The sequence below is a fragment of the Maylandia zebra genome, linkage group LG6, assembly GCF_041146795.1.
Source record: "Maylandia zebra isolate NMK-2024a linkage group LG6, Mzebra_GT3a, whole genome shotgun sequence".
Lineage (NCBI taxonomy): Eukaryota > Metazoa > Chordata > Actinopteri > Cichliformes > Cichlidae > Maylandia > Maylandia zebra.
In genome coordinates, this window is record NC_135172.1 from 4,435,881 (window position 1) to 4,456,455 (window position 20,575).

Below are 20,575 nucleotides of genomic sequence, written 5' to 3' on the forward strand. Positions count from 1 at the left end.
CTTGCCCTTCATGTTTCTCTGTGCCCCCTCTGTTCTGTGTAAGTCTGTGTTTCTTGGTCAGTGTCTTTGCATGTTTTGAGTTTCTTGTGGTTTCCTTAGTTTTAATGCTGTTGAGCAAAAGTTAGTGTTCAGCACACCAAAGTGCCAGCTTTTAACCACTTCCTTGTACGCAGTCTTGTCCCCTCTGCTCATGAGGTCAGTGACTGGAGTGTCATTAAAAGATTTACTGATTGTGTTGGGTGGGTGTACAATCATAAGTGTACAGGAGAGGGCTCGGCACATAGCCTTGGAGGGAGTCCATGCTAAGAGACAGGGTACAGGAGCAAGCAGCGCCAGTCTTAACACCCTGGGGGCAGTTGGACAGAAAATCCCAGATCCAGGCACAATTGGAGGGGGGTGAACCGATGATAATCAGCTTTTCAACCAGGATTCCAGGAATGATCATATTGAACATCCGACTTTAATCTATGAAAAGCCTTCTGATATAGTTTCCTGGTTGCTTGAGGTGGCAGCTGTGTGTAGGGCTGTGGCAATGGTGTCTTCTGTCAATCTGTTTGCCCTGTATCCAAACTGATGAGAGTCCAAGTTCTGTCGGGGGCAAGCCTTTATGTGCTGCGGGATAATCCTCTCAAAGCATTTCATGACTGCAGATGTTAAGGCGATAGGCCTGTAGTCGTTGAGACTTTGGAGCAGATCACTTTGGCAAAGGAATGATGGTTGCTGTCTTTAGGCACGGGCGCATAGTGGCCTGTGACAGTGATGGTCATCCTGGTCAGGACTCCCCCACTCGGGTCAGCACAGGCACAACATACTTTTCCAAGTACTACATCCAGGTCAGCAGCTTTTCTGATGTTCACAGGTTTCAGCCACTGTCTCACCTGGTGTTCCTGGAGGACGAGAAAGCAGTGGTTGGTGTCAGGTCCCTCGAAGCAAGAGAAGAAGTTATTTAATTCTTCTGCCAATATGGTGTCAGAGGGGTCGTGACAGGTGTGGAGCCTGTCAATTGGTAATATTCTGTAGTCTCTTCCAAACAAGACTCAATTTGCCTTTTTGCAGCTTTGATGCCTCTCCACAGCTATGCCCTTGCAACACTGTATTGAGCTTTGTCCCCTGACTTGCAGGCTGGGTTCCATTTCTTTAGAAGAGTCCAGACATCTGAGGTTATCCAAGTCTGTTGGTTTGGATAAATCCAAATACGTTTGTCCATTGTCACGTTGTCAGTGCAGCTCTTCATGTAGCACATTTACTCAGTAGCAACACTTAGATCAGTGTGTATAAATGTAAAACCCAGCTAGTGTGCTTACATTAACACCTTAAAGGCAACACCAAGACACTGAAAAAATCTTTCTTTGTATTTTTACTGATTTGTGGCAATAGTATTATAGTGCTAATTCAAGCATACAGACCGCTCGTCAGATGCTGCAAACCAGTTCTGAGACAGGTGGCCTGGCCTGCAGGCGGAGCACCAATTTGGAGGAGTTCCTGTGCCAAAGAAGTCCCCAGTGTCCTGCCTCAACAGCTACTGTGACTCTTCCACTTACACAAATCACGTTGAAGTGCTTCAAAAGGCTCATCATGAGGCACATTACAGTTTTTCTGATTGCTTAAGCACATTTTTTGTAACTATTGGCTATTTTTGCAAAACTCTACACACAAATAAGAAAACCTGTCACCCAATTATCAAAACATTGTAGTTCTCTTGCAAAAGCGAACACAGCTAGATTAACTCTTCACACCTTCGTAAAAATGGTGTTTTCGTATCAAACAGTACACACAAGCCATCATCTACTAAGCACACAATGCGCCAACTGCACACTGATGGTATGAATACAAAACACATCTGGCTTTTGCTTTCTCTGTGTACAGATGTAAATTTGAGGTCACACTTTTGTCATAGTATCATGTAAACATACAAGGATCCAAACTTCAAGTGTTGGTGTTTATTCACACTCATCAAAACCAAGACAAAGTCAGAAAAAAAATAGGAATTTCACCAAAAAAAAGGGAAAAAAAAGACAATCAGCCTACATCATGTCGTCTTTCTGGGTCCGGCCACAAAATTTCGTCCACATCGCATGCGATATCCTCCAGTCCAAGGCACCGGGGAAAATATCTCCTTGAATGCCGTATCCAGGCCTGACATGATGCCTGGTCAATATCTCCACATGCCTCCTCCATTGCCTGTAAAAGGGCTACCTGTTGATGAGGATGACGGTTGTACACTTTCCAGCGCCAGGCAGAGAAGAACTCCTTGATGGGATTTAAGAATGGAGAGTATGGAGGGAGGTTGAGTGCCATGAAGGATGGATGGTCTGTAAACCAGTTGCGGACCAAAGCAGCCCTATGAAAACTAACATTGTCCCATATGATGACATATCGGGTCTGCTCTGGTCTCTGAACAGTGAGCATGTCATGCAAGGTGTTCAGGAATGCATTAAGGTGTGCAGTGTTGTATGGGCCTATGGTTGCATGATGGTGAACAACACCATTTTGGCTTATAGCTGTACACATGGTTATGTTACCACCATGTTGTCCTGGGACATTGATGATGGCACGGTGTCCTATAATGTTCCTGCCATGTCTCCTGGTTTTACTGAGGTTAAAACCGGCCTCATCTACAAAAAGTAGCTCATGTCCCATTGCATCTGCTTCTAGTTCCATCACTCTCTGGACAAGACAAAACAGGCGAGAATGTAGCTGTGTAAAGTTCAAATATCTGCTCGATTTATCAAGACATCACATACAGTGGGGCAAAAAAGTATTTAGTCAGCCACCGATTGTGCAAGTTCCCCACTTAAAATGATTTGTAAAGAACTTATTCGTAAATCAGAGTGGAAAATAAGTATTTGGTCACCTCAAACAAGGAAAATCTCTGGCTCTCACAGACCTGTAACGTCTTCTGTAAGAAGCTTTTCTGTCCCCCACTCGTTACCTGTATGAATGGCACCTGTTTGAACTCATCATCTGTATAAAAGACACCTGTCCACAGCCTCAAACAGTCAGACTCCAAACTCCGCCATGGCCAAGACCAAAGAGCTTTCGAAGGACACCAGGAAAAGTATTGTAGACCTGCACCAGACTAGGAAGAGTGACTCTACAATAGGCAAGCAGCTTGGTGTGAAAAAATCAACTGTGGGAGCAATCATCAGAAAATGGAAGACATACAAGACCACTGATAATCTCCCTCGATCTGGGGCTCCACGCAAGATCTCATCCCGTGGGGTCAAAATGATCATGAGAACGGTGAGCAAAGATCCCAGAACCACACGGGGGGACCTGGTGAATGACCTGCAGAGAGCTGGGACCAAAGTAACAAAGGTCACCATCAGTAACACACTACAAAGGCAGGGAATCAAATCCCGCAGTGCCAGACGTGTTCCGCTGCTGAAGCCAGTGCATGTCCAGGCCCGTCTGAAGTTTGCCAGAGAGCACATGGATGATACAGCAGAGAATTGGGAGAATGTCATGTGGTCAGATGAAACCAAAGTAGAACTTTTTGGTATAAACTCAACTCGTCGTGTTTGGAGGAAGAAGAATACTGAGTTGCATCCCAAGAACACCATACCTACTGTGAAGCATGGGGGTGGAAACATCATGCTATGGGGCTGTTTTTCTGCCAAGGGGACAGGACGACTGATCCGTGTTAAGGACAGAATGAATGGGGCCATGTATCATGAGATTTTGAGCCAAAACCTCCTTCCATCAGTGAGAACTTTGAAGATGAAACGAGGCTGGGTCTTCCAACATGACAATGATCCAAAACACACCGCCCGGGCAACAAAGGAGTGGCTCCATAAGAAGCATTTGAAAGTCCTGGAGTGGCCTAGCCAGTCTCCAGACCTCAACCCCATAGAAAATCTGTGGCGGGAGTTGAAAGTCCGTGTTGCTCGGCGACAGCCCCAAAACATCACTGCTCTCGAGAAGATCTGCATGGAGGAATGGGCCAAAAATACCAGCTACTGTGTGTGCAAACCTGGTAAAGACCTATAGTAAACGTTTGACCTCTGTTATTGCCAACAAAGGTTATGTTACAAAGTATTGAGTTGTATTTTTGTTATTGACCAAATACTTATTTTCCACCCTGATTTACGAATAAATTCTTTACAAATCCTACCATGTGGATTCATGGATTTTTTTTTTTCACATTCTGTCTCTCACAGTTGAAGTGTACCTCTGGTGCAAATTACTGACCTCTGTCATCATTTTAGGTGGGGGAACTTGCACAATCGGTGGCTGACTAAATACTTTTTTGCCCCACTGTATTTGCAAAAATGCTCCGACATTTTCGGAGACGTCCATTTTTTTCATGCTTTGTGGCAGCTTTTGAACATCTGTGACATCTATTAATGTCAAATCTAGACTTTATTTAACAATATAGGCAAACTATATGTTACAATGATTGCACAGCCATTAAGGATCAAATCAGTTTCTGAAAAATGTTCTGTTTTTTCTCCCTCTGCTTGCTTCTTACTGTCTTTGAGGCTCGGGACCAGCACTCCTGCTGTTGGACAGAAAGACATCAACTCAGTGGTAAGTATTTTGGTTTTCCAATATATTAATAACTGTCAGTGACATTTATGTTAATCAGGCTGAACTTTAATCATACTTTAGATCAGCCTGTTTTACTTATTGTTTTATTTGTGCTTTGGCTTGGGGAAGTTGTCTTCTTTTATTAGACTTGAGATATGACTGCACTATGCTGTTGCTGGTGACTCCAGTTAATTCTACAAGACATGCTGTGTAAGTAAACAAACAACAACAGTTTGTCTGCATTTCTTGAAAGATCACATCCCCCAAACTTAGTTTAGAGGGTCTACACTGTATATAGTGAAGTCTGCAAGTTTTCTAACAGCAAAATTTGTTTTGTGCCCAAATCATTTTGCACATCTTAGAATGAAAGTTATTGGCCATGTTTGCATAGCCCTTTTTAAAATGATGCTTTCATGACATTATTGTGTGTTGGGTGGTGGTCACGGCTATCCAGACTGACAGTGGGACATTGAATGTCACCTCTCCGTGGGGAGGGAGCCTGAGATTGTCCAAATTGGAGTCTGTTTTATACCAAATGCAGAAAAAAATGTTTTAAGAAAGCAATTAAGTTCATGTTCCAAAAAAATAATTGTTTGCTTGCAGGACAACAGGAGAGATGAGTTCTCCGTCACAGATGGTGCGGTCAGTGAAGATGGTCGCCTGCAGGTTCAAGCTCATTGCATCTCCAACCCACATCCACTGCCACTGTACTTAAGGGAAGTTAAAGACTTTCTTCTGCACCTACATTTGGATCACCTCGATCCATGACAGTCATTCAGGCAGTAATGCCTGGACTGGAAACAAGCCACCCTTGAAATAATACAACATTCCTGCTCATGAGTTGGAATGAAAAACAAATGTGACAGAGAATGTGCATCTTTTTTTGTTTTCATATTTTAATTTATATTTAATTGTGTTGTGGTTTGCAGTGTTTTGTGTTTTTTGTTTTAAATTTGTTTAAAAGGAAAAAGCTGAAAATTTAAATAGTTAAAAGTTGAAATGTAAATAGTTGGTTTTTGTATTATACGATTTATTTATTACATTTTATGTGGAGTGAATAAATAAAAGTATATTTATGGTGGCCCCTAGAGAGAAAGCACGTACAAACTCCAAAACACGTACAAACTCCAAAGCACGTACAAACTCCAAAGCACGTAAAAATTCCATAGCATGTACAAACCCCGAAGCACGTAAAAACTCCATAGAACGCACAAACTCTGAAGCACGTACAAACTCTAAAACACATACAAAACACAACAGAAATGCTCAAAGGGACTAGGCGCGGTGTTGATCTTTTGTTACCTAGTGGCTACAAAAGCCAGGAAGTACCAACGACTAGATTTGGTGTGTGGTAGTAACAGGTAAATTAACATTTTTTTTAAATTATTTGAATATATACTGTATGCGTGCTTGTGTATAAATACACAAACAATACACATATGCTTTCAATTGTGCAATTTAAGCGAATTAGGTCTGCTTTGGAAGTTCAGTTAAGGCTAGAAATGTTCTTTGGAATTTTTACATGCTTTTTCGAGTTTGTACGTGCTTTGTCTCTAGGGGCCACCGTATATATTTAAACATAATATTTACTGCTCTGGATCATTAAATGGAAACATCTGTTTCTGTGTAATAAGCACAAAACAGCACTGAAAAATGCAAAACTGCCCGTTTCTATTTAATAACACATTAATAACCATGTTAATAACACTTAAACAATAGTGATGATAACCAAGAAAGCACCTGCGGCAGTTTTTGCAAAAAAAACAGGAATTTAATACCATGGTAATGATAACTGTTTAAAACAAGTAAACAAGTTGCACAATGCAACATTGCGGCATCACTAAGAGTTCCAAACTGTCTAAATTCTTTAATGTTTAATAAAATGATCAGCGTTGCTGCTTTACCAGGTGTAACAATTAAGTTTAACATCCAGGCATCCATGAAAACAGAATTTATTATATTTCACGGAGTTTGAAGTTAGCAGGAAGTTAGCTTGCTAGTTTCCGCGTAAACATGATATAGCATGTTCTGACTGAGAGATTTCTGAAAAATTTAATCGTACAGCTCTGCTATAACTTCCAACAAATGAAATGAAAACAGAAAACTAATCAGCAGTGACTTTTGTAGGGTTACTGAAGTTGCTACATGGTGGCTAGCTACACAGCTATGTTAGCATAGCATAAACATAGTGAAGCTTGAGGATGAATGCTAACTTTTTTCCACTTGATAAAAGTTAACGTGAGGGTTCCTGATGATTAGGGACAAATGTAATTGCATGGCAGGATGCTGTAAACGGACCAAACATCAGTCAGAAGAACAGCTGAGATAATCCATCCACAATACGAGGTTAGTCATTAGTACAGTGGAACCCCGACTTACGAAATCAATTCGTTCCCATGGGTCTTTCATAAGTCGAACATTTTCGTAAGACGAAGCACCCATCGCGCCTTTTGAGTGAACAATTGGCTATAGGCTAATTGCTAACTGCAACAACAATACATTGTTCAAGTGGAACAGCGAAGCGCAAGTACAAAAGCCAAGGGGGTTGTCACATGATTCGGAAGGCATTGTGGGCATTATAGGCATTGTGGGCTCAGCCAATCAGAGCCAGCGGATTTCGTTACGTGGGCATTTTGCCGTAACATGGGCAGAAATATTGCCGTTAAGTGGCTTCGTAACTTGGATTTTTCGTTAAATGGGGTATTCGTAAGTCGGGGTTCCACTGTATACTGCAACAACATGGGAATAGAGCAGCTGTGATAGAATACAGCATTAATGAATCAATGGTACGGAAGTGGAGGAAGCAAGAAGAATGAGGTGAGTAAAGTTTAACTTAACTGACTGATTTGATTGCTTAATGCATCTTATAATCCGGTGCACCTTATGGTCTGAAAAATACGGTACATTTTTTCATGACTTCAGCCATCAAGCAAGGTTTTCAGTCCTCATAATACACCCTGATTTCACTGAGTCAAGTTAGTAAATAAAATCAAACTTGAAATTGATCTCTTGAACCCAAATCAGCGTAAGAGAGAAAAGATCTTTAGGAAAACAAATTACTTAAGAAGCATTTCAGAAAATGTCATTCTCCAGGCAAACTGCTGAAGACTTGTATTATTGACATTTGAAAAACAAAGCCAACAATTCTGACTTTTTTGTTGGGCTATAGGTGATATTTATGATGTCTGTGACATAGGCCGGTTACTTATGTTTGTACATTGGATAATGAAAAACGTTTCGATAACAGAGGGGCTGGCAGCAAAGCTCTCAGGTAAAGAAAGGGAGTGATATTTTTTTGCAGAGATAACAGCATGCTGCTAGAGCGGTTGGGTGTAAATGGGACAAACATGTATTACAAGTGATGGCTGTCCAGATCTGACAGGGAATGATACTGGACTTTAGAACGTAACTGAAATGAACTCAAAACTGAAACTGCTATTGTTCCTCTGAAATAGACACCACTAAATCCTCTTTAGGTCATTTATGGAAGAAGAAAAAAAAAACCATCAATGTTGCTGTAACTCGGCACAGCCAGAGCATTAAATCATTAAATGTAATGACATACACATGCAGCTATTTAGAGGAACTCCTTATATTAATTACTAATGGTCGCATTTTGGCAAAACAACAGTTTTCAGGGACCAACTTTACACTAAAATACACAAGTTCATCTAGTTGTACCTGAGCTTAGTATTGCTTATCTTTCGCTTTAAGCCTTTCTCATACAGTATATTGCTGTAGTTTTTCTTTGTCCTGGAAAGCAGTGCTACTATCAAACACCAGGCTGTTTTTGGTTCTGGGAAAAAGAGCATTCAACTTTTGACATTTACTGTGAGAGCGCAACTTTAATTATGGTAAAAGACAGTATATCAGTAATTTTTTAAGCAGGTTACTCCAGTTCAGGAGGTAGAGTAAGTCGGAAGGCTGGTGCTTTGAACCCTGGCTGCTCCACTCTGCCTGCCAAATATCCTTGGGCAATATATTAACCCCAAAGTGCTCTCTGTTGCATCTGGTGGAGTATGAATATCTGTGAATGTTATGCACAAAGTACTTGCAAATAAGAAACTGGATCAATGAGGCAAGTTGTATGAAGCACTTTGAGGGCTCAGGTAGAGTAGAATGGCTATATAATGGCTCTCTTGCACCCTGACTCTTGGTGGCGCTGTCACTTGGTGTTCGCTCTCTCTGCGGTAGAGTAACACTTCCTGTTCCTACTCAAACAAGGTGGTGTTTTTGAGTAGCTTATCTGCTTAGCAATTTAATCAAAAGGTTTTAGATATATTCTTTTTTCATAGCATAATCTTCATGTGCTTCATCCGAAGCACACTTTCTGTGTACTCACTACCTAATTTATAGCCAAAGTATTCACTTACTGTGTCTTTACTGTTTCGCTAGCTTAGCTTATCTTGTAGCCAACTCGCTAGCAGCATGGCCTCTTCACCTGTCCATCCTGCACTTTCCTGCTCATTGTGTCAGATGTTTAATTACTTCTCGGCCTCCTTTAGCAGTAATGATACTTGTAACAAATGTAGCATGTTTGCAGCTCTGGAGGCCAAGATTACTGAATTGGAGACTCGGCTTCGCACCCTTCATTCACCCATAGCTAGCCAGGCCCCTGTAAGCTGGTGCAGCCGAAGATAGCGTAGGCCCCGCTAGCTGTTCCCCGGTTCCCCAAGCAGCTGGGGAAAGAGGGCGGCTGGGTGACGGTGAGGAGGAAGCATAGTCTTAAACAGAAGTCCCAGGTACACCACCAACCTGTTCACATGTGTGTGAACGCAGGGTTGTTGGCTGAGAGCCTGTTCACATGGGGCTCTCAGCCAACGACCCTGCGTCAGTGTGGAGGGGCCTGCAGGAAATCACCAGCTACAGACGCCCCCCACCCACTATTGAAGCAAACAAAGACCTGGCCAATGAGTTAAACACTTTCTATTGCAGGTTTGAGACGGACAGATTCCCACGCCCCACCCTCCCCTCCCCAGGGACATTGCTTCAGACATTGACCCCCAACACACCTTCCACCTCTCCCCCCTTCACCCCCACCCTCCCCAATCCAGACTCAACGACCACCACCACCCTCCCCAATCCAGACTCAACGACCTCCACCACACCTCTCACCCCCCTTTCCTCCTCCCTGAAACTCAGAATACACACTCAGGATGTGAGCCGACTATTCCAGGAACAGAAGCCCAGGAAAGCCCCCGGACCAGACGGCGTCTCACCCTCCTGCCTCAAAACCTGTGCTGAAAAGCTGGCTCCGATCTTTACTCGCATCTTCAACAGATCCCTGGAGCTGTGTGAAGTTCCCTCCTGCTTCAAACGCTCCACCATCATCCCTGTTCCCAAGAAACCCACCATCACAGGACTGAATGACTACAGACCTGTCGCCTTGACGTCTGTGGTCATGAAATCCTTGGAACGACTGGTGTTAGCCCATTTGAAAGACATTACAGGCCAGCAGCTGGACCCTCTGCAGTTTGCCTACCGGGCAAACAGGTCGGTGGATGATGCAGTGAACATGGGGCTGCATTACATCCTGCAACACCTTGACCGCCCGGGAACTTATGCCAGGGTCCTATTTGTGGACTTTAGTTCGGCTTTTAACACCATTGTGCCTGAACTTCTTTCCTCCAAACTCTCCCAGCTCAGCGTGTCACCAGCTACCTGTCAGTGGATCACCAGCTTCCTGACAGACAGAAAGCAACAAGTGAGGCTGGGGGAGATCACCTCTGAAACCGGGTCCCTCAGTATTGGTGCCCCTCAAGGATGTGTCCTCTCACCACTACTGTTCTCCCTCTACACTAACGACTGCACCTCCAAGAACTCGGCTGTCAAACTCCTAAAGTTTGCAGATGACACCACTGTCATTGGCCTCATTCAAGATGGTGATGAGTCTGCATACCGGCAAGAAGTTGAGCGGCTGGTACTCTGGTGCAGTCAGCACAATCTCGAGCTGAACACTCTTAAGACTGTAGAGATGACAGTGGACTTCAGGAGACATCCCTCAACTCTGCTCCCCCTCACCATATCAGACAGCCCTGTGTCAACTGTGAAGACCTTCAAGTTCCTGGGTACAACCATCTCCCAGGACCCGAAGTGGGAGACCAACATCAACTCCATCCTCAAAAAGACCCACCAGAGGATGTACTTCCTGAGACAACTGGGGAAGTACAGTCTCCCACAGGAGCTGCTGATCCAGTTCTACACTGCGGTCATTGAGTCTGTCTTGTGCTCCTCCATCACAGTCTGGTATGGAGCCGCCACTAAACAGGACAGGAGCAGACTGCAGCGGACTGTACGGGCAGCAGAAAGGACCATCGGCACCCCCCTGCCTTCCATCCAGGATCTGTACCTCTCAAGAACCAGGAAACGGGCAGATAAAATCATCACAGACCCCTCACACCCTGCACACAGACTTTTTGATCTGCTGCCCTCTGTCAGACGGTACAGAAGCCTGCAGACCATGACCACCCGACACAGGAACAGTTTCTTTCCCCTCGCCATCTCCCTTCTTAACAGTTGACCTGTCACACTGCCAGACTGCAACTGCACCTTATGTACATTTTGTAGTATTCATTCCACCTCGTTCATTTCTGTATTTTATGTATATAAGTTTAGATTCGTCATTTATAGTTGGTTTACACAGCTTTGTGTATGCATGTGTAATGTGTATATATAGAGACGTGTGTGTGTGTGTGTGGTGTGTGTGTGTGATTTACATTGCTGTGCTTGAGAGCCGCCATCTACCAGAACCAAATTCCCTGTATGTGTCTGCACATATACTTGGCCAATAAACACGATTCTTATTCTGATTCTGATGTCTAACCGTTTTTCCCCACTCAGCGATACACCTGCCAGGGGTCATAGTCTTGTAACTGGCTATTCTGTTCTGAGACATGCGAAGCTAGAGACACCAGCAACCATAGTCAATTGTCTTCCAGGGGCCAGAGCAGGCGACACTGAGGGAAATTTAAAACTGCTGGCTAAGGGTAAACGTAAATTCAGTAAAATTATAACTTTGCCAAAACAATGTGGGACTGTAGTTTTCTCTGGTCCCCTCCCCAATCAGACCAGGAGTGACATGTTTAGCCGCATGTTCTCCTTAAATTGCTGGCTGTCTGAGTGGTTTCCAAAAAACCATGTGGGCTTCATAGATAATTGGCAAACCTTCTGGAGGAAACCTGGTCTTCTTAGGAGAGACGGCATCCATCCCACTTTGGATGGAGCAGCTCTCATTTCTAGAAATATGGACAAATTTATTAAACCCCCCAAAATATGACTATCCAGAGTTGGGACCAGGAAGCAGAAGCAGAGTTGCGATCTTACACACCTCTTTGCAGCTTTGCTCCTTCTGTTACCCCCCCCCCCCCCCCCCCCAAACCCCCTGTCTCCATAGAGACTGTGTCAGCTCCCAAACAGATTAAAAAAAACTAAAAACCAGCAACAAACAACTTAAACATAAAGAAAGAACAATGCAGTATCCACATCTGAACCAAAGAGTAAAACAGTGAAATGAGGATTATTAAATATTAGGTCTCTCTCCTCCAAGTCTCTGTTAGTACATGACTTAATAATTGATCAACAAATCGATTTACTTTGCCTTACAGAAACCTGGTTCCAGCAGGATGATTATGTTAGTTTAAATGAATCAACACCCCCGAGTTATTCTAACTACCAGAAACCTCGAAGCACAAGCCGAGGGGGCGGTGTGGCAGCAATTTTTCACACCAGGCTATTAATCAACGAAAGACCAAGACAGACTTTTAATTCATTTGACAGCCTGATGCTGAGCCTTGTCCACCCCAGCTGTAAAACTCAGAAACCAGTCTTACTTGTTATTATATATCATCCACCTGGGCCTTACACAGAGTTTCTGTCTGATTTCTCCGACTTTTTATCTGATTTAGTGCTCAGCTCAGATCAAATAATTATTGTGGGGGATTTTAACATTCATGTAGATGCAAAAATTGACAGCCTCAGCATGGCATTTAATCTGTTATTAGACTCAATTGGCTTCTCTCAAAAGGGGGGAGCAGTGGGGAGTAGACTTCAACACAGTAGATGTCTTTCTGAAAGTGCTGTAACTAAGTTTAAGAATATAATCCACACACTGTTAGCATCTTCAATGCCCTGTACCAACACCGAGCAGAGCAGCTACCTGAATGCTACTCCAACAGAGGTCAATCATCTTGTTAATAATTCACTCACTAGTGATGCGCGAATCATGAACGAATCGTTCAATACTCGAGAATCACTTTACTGACTCATGAATCATGATTCGCAAGCCCAACTGACTCACTGACTCATCCCTGTTGCTGTTAGCAGCAATCTATCTAGCTTATAATTAAAATTGTGGAGAAAAACACAACATCCAGTATCTTAACAAAAAAAATTCTGCTCTGAACTGGAAGAAAAAGCCCTGAGTAGAAGCTCACATCAAGACAATAGCTCCTCGGTTCACAGTAGCATCGCTCTGCTAACATGCTAACAGTACATTTGAGCTATTCACCCCCTCCCTTCCTGTGCTGAATCATAGAGCGAACGAATCACTCACCCCCTCCCTCCTGTGCTGAATCGTAAGCGTAAGCAAATCACTCAGGACTCACTAACCCCCTCCCTCCTGTTCTGAATCGTAAGCGTAAGCGAATCACTCAGGACTCACTCACCCCCTCCCTCCTGTGCTGAATCATAGAGCGAACGAATCACTCACTCACCCCCTCCCTCCTGGCTCACAGTTTCTTCTTCTTCTTGGTTGGCAACCAATGTTAAGGCGCATTACCGCCCCCTGGCTCACAGCTCAGTGGACATTTAGATGAGAAAATATATCCATCCATCTTCATCCGCTTTATCCGAGGCCGGGTCGCGGGGGCAGCAGCCTAAGCAAAGAGGCCCAGACCTCCCTCTCCCCAGCCACCTCCTCCAGCTTATCCGGGGGAACACCAAGGCGTTCCCAGGCCAGCCAAGAGATATAATCTCTCCAGCGTGTCCTGGGTCTGCCCCGGGGCCTCCTCCCGGTGGGACATGCCTGGAACACCTCACCCAGGAGGCGCCCAGGGGGCATCCTTGTCAGATGCCCGAACCACCTCAGCTGGCTCCTTTCGATGTGGAGCAGCAGCGGCTCTACTCTGAGCCCCTCCCGGATGGCCGAACTTCTCACCCTATCTCTAAGGGAGAGGCCAGCCACCCTTCGGAGGAAGCTCATTTCTGCCGCTTGTATCCACGATCTCGTTCTTTCGGTCACTACCCACAGTTCGTGGCCATAGGTGAGGGTAGGGACGTAGATTGACCAGTAAATTCAGAGCTTCACTTTTACACTCAGCTCCCTCTTCACCACGACGGACCGGTGCAGCCTCTGCATTACTGCAGCTGCAGCCCCAATCCGTCTGTCGATCTCCGGCTCCCTTCTCCCATCACTCGCGAACAAGACCCTGAGATACTTGAACTCCTCCACTTGGGGCAGGAACTCATCCTCGACCCGGAGTGGGCACTCCACCCTTTTCCGGCTGAGAACCATGGCCTCAGATTTGGAGGTGCTGATCCTCATTCCCGCTGCTTCACACACAGCTGCGAACCGTTCCAGTGCAAGCTGGAGGCCTTCACCCGATGAAGCCAACAGAACCACATCATCTGCAAAAATCAGAGATGAGATTCTGAGGCCACCAAAGCGAAAGCCCTCCGCCACTTGGCTGCGCCTAGAAATCCTGTCCATAAAAATTATGAACAGAACCGGAGACAAAGGGCAGCCCTGGCGGAGCCCATCACCCACTGTGAACGACTCCGACTTATTGCCGGCAATGCGAACCAAGCTCTTGCAACGGTTGTATAGGGATCGAATGGCCCGTAGCAATGGGCCAGACACCCCATACTCCCGCAACACCTCCCACAGGACACCCCGAGGGACATGGTCAAATGCCTTCTCCAAGTCCACAAAACACATGTAGACTGGTTGGGCAAACTCCCATGCACCCTCAAGTATCCTCGAGAGGATAAAGAGCTGGTCCAGTGTTCCGCGACCAGGACGAAAACTGCATTGTTCCTCCTGTATCCGAGGTTCAACTAGCGGACGAACTCTCCTTTCCAGCACTCTGGCATATACTATACACAGTGCAGGTAGAGCACCGCTTTCCCCTCCTGAGACGCCTGACGGTTTGCCAGAATCTCTTCAAGGCAGTCCAAAAGTCTTTTTCCATGGCCTTTCCGAACTCCTCCCACACCCGAGTTTTTGCTTCAGCCACTGCCCGAGCTGCATTCCGCTTGGCCTGTCGATACCTGTCAGCCGCCTCCGGAGTCCCACAGGCTAACCAAGCCCGATAGGACTCCTTCAGCCTGGTGGCTCCCTTCACCTCTGATGTCCACCATTTGGTTCGGGGATTACCACCACGGCAGGCACCAACCACCTTGCGGCCGCAGCTCAATGCACCAGCTTCGGCAATGGAGACGCTGAACATGGTCCATTCGGACTCAATGTCCCCAGTCTCCTTCGGAATGCTGTTGAAGCTCCGCCAGAGGTGTGCGTTGAAGATCTCTCGGACTGGGGCCTCTGCTAGACGTTCCCAGCACACCCTCACTACACGTTTAGGTGCACCAGGTCTGTCCAGCGTCCTCCCCCGCCACCTGATCCAACTCACCACCAGGTGGTGATCAGTTGACAGCTCAGCCCCTCTCTTTACCCGAGTGTCCACAACATATGGTCGCAGGTCTGGTGATACGATTACAAAATCGATCATCGACCTACAGCCTAGAGCGTTCTGGTGCCACGTGCACTTATTGACACTCTTATGTTCGAACAAGGTGTTCGAAGAAAATATATAATTAACACATTTAAGGAAAATACTAATAAAATAAACAAAATAAATGTTTATTAAGCAATTTTGATAGGAAATTGCTTAATTTTAGAAATGTTTTTGCTCTATAAAATAGTTGTTGTTTTTTAGAATCATTCATCTTAGCAGTAGGATTTACATGAAAAGAGAAACAAATTAAGTTGGAGTGAAAATGTACATTCTTTGCACTCTCTGGTCAACTGACTCAGTGAATCAAATGACTCAAAAAACCCGATTCACTTTGGTGAGTGACTCATTAACACTCGGTTCAGTAAAAAGAATCAAATTTACCATCACTACTCCTCACTACGTACAACTCTGGATACTGTAGCTCAGGTGAAAACCAACAGAGGTGTTGACTCGAGTCACATGACTTGGACTTGAGTCAGACTTGAGTTATTAATTTTATGACTTTAGACTTGACTTGAAGAAATGTTCTAAGACTTGTGACTTGACTTGGACTTTTACACCAATGACCTGGGCCTTGAATTGGACTTGAACCGGTTTACTTGAAAAGACTTGATATTTCACCCCAAATATAAAATTCAACATACATATTATATAGAAAGTGTGCACCATTAATTCAATTCATTGATTTATTTATTCAAACCACACTCCGTACGTATGTGTGCGTGAGCTGTAGCACAGTCAATCAAATTAACCAGATTTAAAAAAAAAACGCTCAAAAATGCTGCAAGGAGTTATTTTTTTCAGGTACATAAACTATGAAGTAGTCAACAAAAAACCGAAATGCAATATGCAAAACATGCAAGAAGAGAATCACAGACAGAGATGGAACAACTTCCAACTTTCTCCGACAGTTGAAGTTGCATAAAGAACGGTAGGTGGTGCTTCTCTCTTGCTACGATGAGATCCTGACTTCATCTAACAAGCAAATCTTGTCCAGGCTACGTTGGTGATACAGTTTTTTTTAATGTATATGATATTTTTGTCATGCGATTTTAAAGCCGGCCCTACAAGCACATCCAAGAATAACATGCAGCTTATCTCAGAACTGTCGGTGAAAATTATTCTTGGAGCTAAGTTTAATTGAGCTGCATTTTATAGAGGTGCAATTTCACAATTTGTGTATATTTTCTAAGTTCACTATTTCGTCATGTGTTGAGAAAAACACAGATTTTAAAATTACATGGTCTAATATTTACATTTAACTGCAACATTCTTTCTTCGTTTTTTTTTTTTTTTTAAGACTTGAAAGGACTTGAAATTCAAAGTTTCAGACTTGTGACTTTACTCGGACATTTACACCAGTGACTTGAGACTCGACTCTGACTTGTCTGACATTACTTGGGACTTGACTTGTGACTTGAGGATAAAGACTTGAGACTTACTTGAGACTTGCAAAACAATGACTTGGTCCCACCTCTGAAAACCAAGGCCTCAAATCAGAAGTATTAGACTCCGTGGCATAATTCTCAAACACAGCCTAAAACAGATGGTAAACCTCTCCAATTCGTAAGCTCGAGAGGAAATGTCACAAATTTAGAAGATCATCATTTAGCCTTGAGAAATAGTTTGTTGCTTTATAAGAAATCCCTCAGCAAAGCCAGAACATCTTACTATTCATCACTGATTGAAGAAAATAAGAACAACCCCAGGTTTCTCTTCAGCACTGTAGCCAGGCTGACAAAAAGTCAGAGCTCTTTTGAGCCAACCATCCCTTTAACGTTAACTAGTAATGACTTCATGAACTTCTTCACAAATAAAATTTTTATCATTAGAGAAAAAATTACCAATAATCATCTCACAGATGTAATATTATCTACAGCTACTTTTAGTACCACTGATATTAAGTTAGACTCTTTTTCTCCAATTGATCTTTCTGAGTTAACTTCAATAATTACTTCCTCCAAACCACCATGTACCACAGGCCTTCAAGCTGGCTGTAGTTAAACCTTTACTCAAAAAGCATCTCTAGACCCAACTGTCTTAGCTAATTATAGGCCAGTCTACAACCTTCCTTTCATATCAAACATCCTTGAAAGAGTAGTTGTCAAACAGCTAACAGATCATCTGCAGAGGAATGGTTTATTTGAAGAGTTTCAGTCAGGTTTCAGAGCTCAACACAGTGCAGAAACAGCTTTAGTGAAGGTTACAAATTATCTTCTTATGGCCTCTGACAGTGAACTCATCTCTGTGCTTGTCCTGCTAGACCTCAGTGCAGCGTTCGATACTGTCGACCATAATATCCTATTAGAGCGATTAGAACATGCTGTAGGTATTACAGGTACTGTGCTGCAGTGGTTTGTATCATATCTATCTAATAGACTCCAATTTTTTAATGTAAATGGAGAGTCCTCTTCACACACTGAGGTCAACTATGGTGTTCCACAGGGTTCAGTGCTAGGACCAATTCTGTTTACATTATACATGCTTCCCTTAGGCAAAATCATTAGAAGACGTAGCATACATTTTCACTGATATTCTGCTGATGACATCGAGTTCTATCTGGCAATGAAGCCAGATAACACACACCAATTAGTTAAACTGCAGGAATGTCTTAAAGACATAAAGACCTGGATGGCCGCTAACTTTCTGCTTCTTAATTCAGATCAAACTGAGGCCCTGAAAATCTTAGAAATATGGTATCTAACCAGATTCTTACTCTGGATGGCCTTAACTTGGCCTCCAGTAACACTGTGAGGAACCTTGGAGTCATTTTTGACCCAGAATATGTCCTTCAATGCACATATTAAACAAATATGTAAGACTGCGTTCTTCAATTTGTGCAACATCTCTAAAATTAGAAATATCCTGTCTCAGAGTGACGCTGAAAAACTAGTTCATGCATTTATTACTTCCAGGCTGGACTACTGTAATTCATTATTATCAGGATGTCTTAAAACCTCTCTGAAAATCCTTCAGTTAATCCAAGAAAGTTCCATCCAATCCAGGATAGCAGAAGGACAACTGATGCCTAAGCAAAAACCCTTAGTTAACCCTTGTGTTAGACCATCTCTGAATTGAGGATGGGGCCTAAGGGATACCAGGTCGATTCAATTCAATTCAATTCAGTTTCATTTATATAGTGCCAAATCACAACAGTCACCTTTATATTATAAGGTAGACCCTACAACAATATTCTTCCGTCTATCCCTCTTTCGCAAAATGCAGCAGTATGTTTTTATGGCACCGGGATGCCAGGTTCTCTTTCTCTATCTCTAGCAAACGAGTTCTACCAACAAGTTGCCAGTTTCCCTTCAATCTATCCCTACTTCATAAAATGCAGCAGCATTGTTTTTGGCACCAGGATGCCAAGTTCTCTTCCCTCTATCCCTCCTTTGCAAATGCAGCAAAAAGCTTTTTTTTTTTTTTTTCTTTGCTTGTCCTCTCTGGCACTGTAGCAACGTCAAGAAAAACACCCAACAGATTTATTTTCCCAAGTGGATCATTACGGTTTTTGCCATACTGGTCCACTTGATTGTCATAGTTTATTCAATCTTAATTATTTATTTATTTATTTTTTTTACTTTTAAGTTATGGCAGTCAGACAGGATAAGGGGATAGGAAAAAGAAAGATGAAGAAAAGAGAAGTTGGGAAGAGGCTCAACAAAAGGAGAGGGAAAGAAAAACAGAGGGGAAGAGTGAGAAAAGACACTAAAAATCCACTTGATCACCTGCTGGAAAAAAAGAGAACAATACAGTAGGGAAATCACAGCAACAACTAACATAAGCATAAGTACCAGTAACAATACCCCAGACAGGGTGGTCACCCAGCAGCCAAGGTGCAGAGCTACAGGGGGCTGCGGCAACATGGCCACAGGCTCCGCCAGCAACCGGCTACACCGGAGCGGACCAACACCGGGCCCAGAGACCCAAGATCTGAGGGCCCAACACACCCCGGAAGGGGCGCAACTGAACCATGGGTGCCAGACCCCGCCAAGTTGCCACCAGGAGTGAGCCCACACACCCAAGCACCCAGCCCTGGGCAGAGAGAACCACCAATGCATCGACGGTTGGGAGCATCGGCGACCCACAGGGAATGTAATGAGGGGAGATAGGCGCCCCGTCGGGGGGGGGGGGGGGCTGAGATGTTCTGAGAGAGTTGGAGTCTAAGACCTGACCTGACAAATAAACATAGACTAATAGGCACATGCAGACTCAAACAAACAAGCTTTTGGCACCAGGGTGCCAGATTCTCTTTCTCCATCCCTCCTTTGCAAATGCAGCAGCAAGATTTTGGCTCCGGGATGCCAGATTGTCTTGACTCTATCCGTCTTTCGCAAATGCAGCAGCAAATATTTCTACCACTGGGATGCTTGTTTTTCCACATCAATCCTTCATATGCAAAGCAGCAGTGAACCTTTCCAGCACTGGGATGCCAGATTCTTTCTCTATCCCTCATTCCCAACAAGCTTTTCTGCATCAATCATTGCAAAAAGCAGCAGAGGAACCTTCTGTCTTCAGGATGTCAGTTATGCGCCATCTATTGTTTGCAAAAAAAAAGAAAAGAAATGCTCTACTATCCTTCCTTTGCAATATGCAGTTGCAAACTTCTTGACACCGGGATGCCAGGTTCTCATTTGCAAAATGCAGAAGCAAGTTTTACTACCAGTGTGATGCCAGTTTCTCCGCATCTAGCCTTCATATGCGAAGCAGCAGCAATTTAAGCACTAAGATGCCAGATTCTCTGTCTCCGTGCCACTGTCACCAAAGTGCTTGCTCATAGGGGGTCATATGATTGTTGGAGTTTTCTCTGTATGTATTATTGTAGGGTCTACCTTACAGTCGCCTTGAGGTGACTGTTGTTGTGATTTGGTGCTGCATGAATGAAACTGAATTTAGGGCTGCTCAATTAATCGAATTCTAATCGCGATTACGATCTGGGCTTTCAACGATCATTAAAAATGACTGAGCCGATTATTAGTACCTCCCTCATGCTTTACTCTCGCGCTGCTCCGTGTGGCAAATCGAGCACACCTCTCTGCATTTCGAACACACATCACAACAATTAAGAGGACCAGAGGGAAGCTCGGAAAGCTAAGCAGAAGTTATTTAGAGAGGAGAGCGACTGCTGTTGGTTGAAAAGAGGTTTAAAAAAAAAAACTTCAGTGGTGTGGAAACATTATGGGTTCGCGGAGTCAGACGTGGATCAAGTAGACATAGTGTGTAAACTTTGCTACGGTGTCATAGCTGCACCACAGAGCAACACTGCAAAGTTCACTAAACATAGATGTTTACATTTTTCATTTATTTCTTATATT

The 20,575-nt window shown here is 43.9% G+C and overlaps 1 long non-coding RNA gene and 1 pseudogene across 1 annotated transcript in view; one reads left to right on the forward strand and one right to left on the reverse strand.

Moving 5' to 3' along the window:
- The window catches only part of LOC143419122 (uncharacterized), a 305,825-nt gene that overhangs the window by 276,804 nt on the left and 8,446 nt on the right, over positions 1–20,575 (reverse strand). The gene's annotated exons all lie outside the window — the stretch shown is intronic.
- LOC143419023 (uncharacterized) lies at positions 8,959–11,806 on the forward strand (annotated as a pseudogene).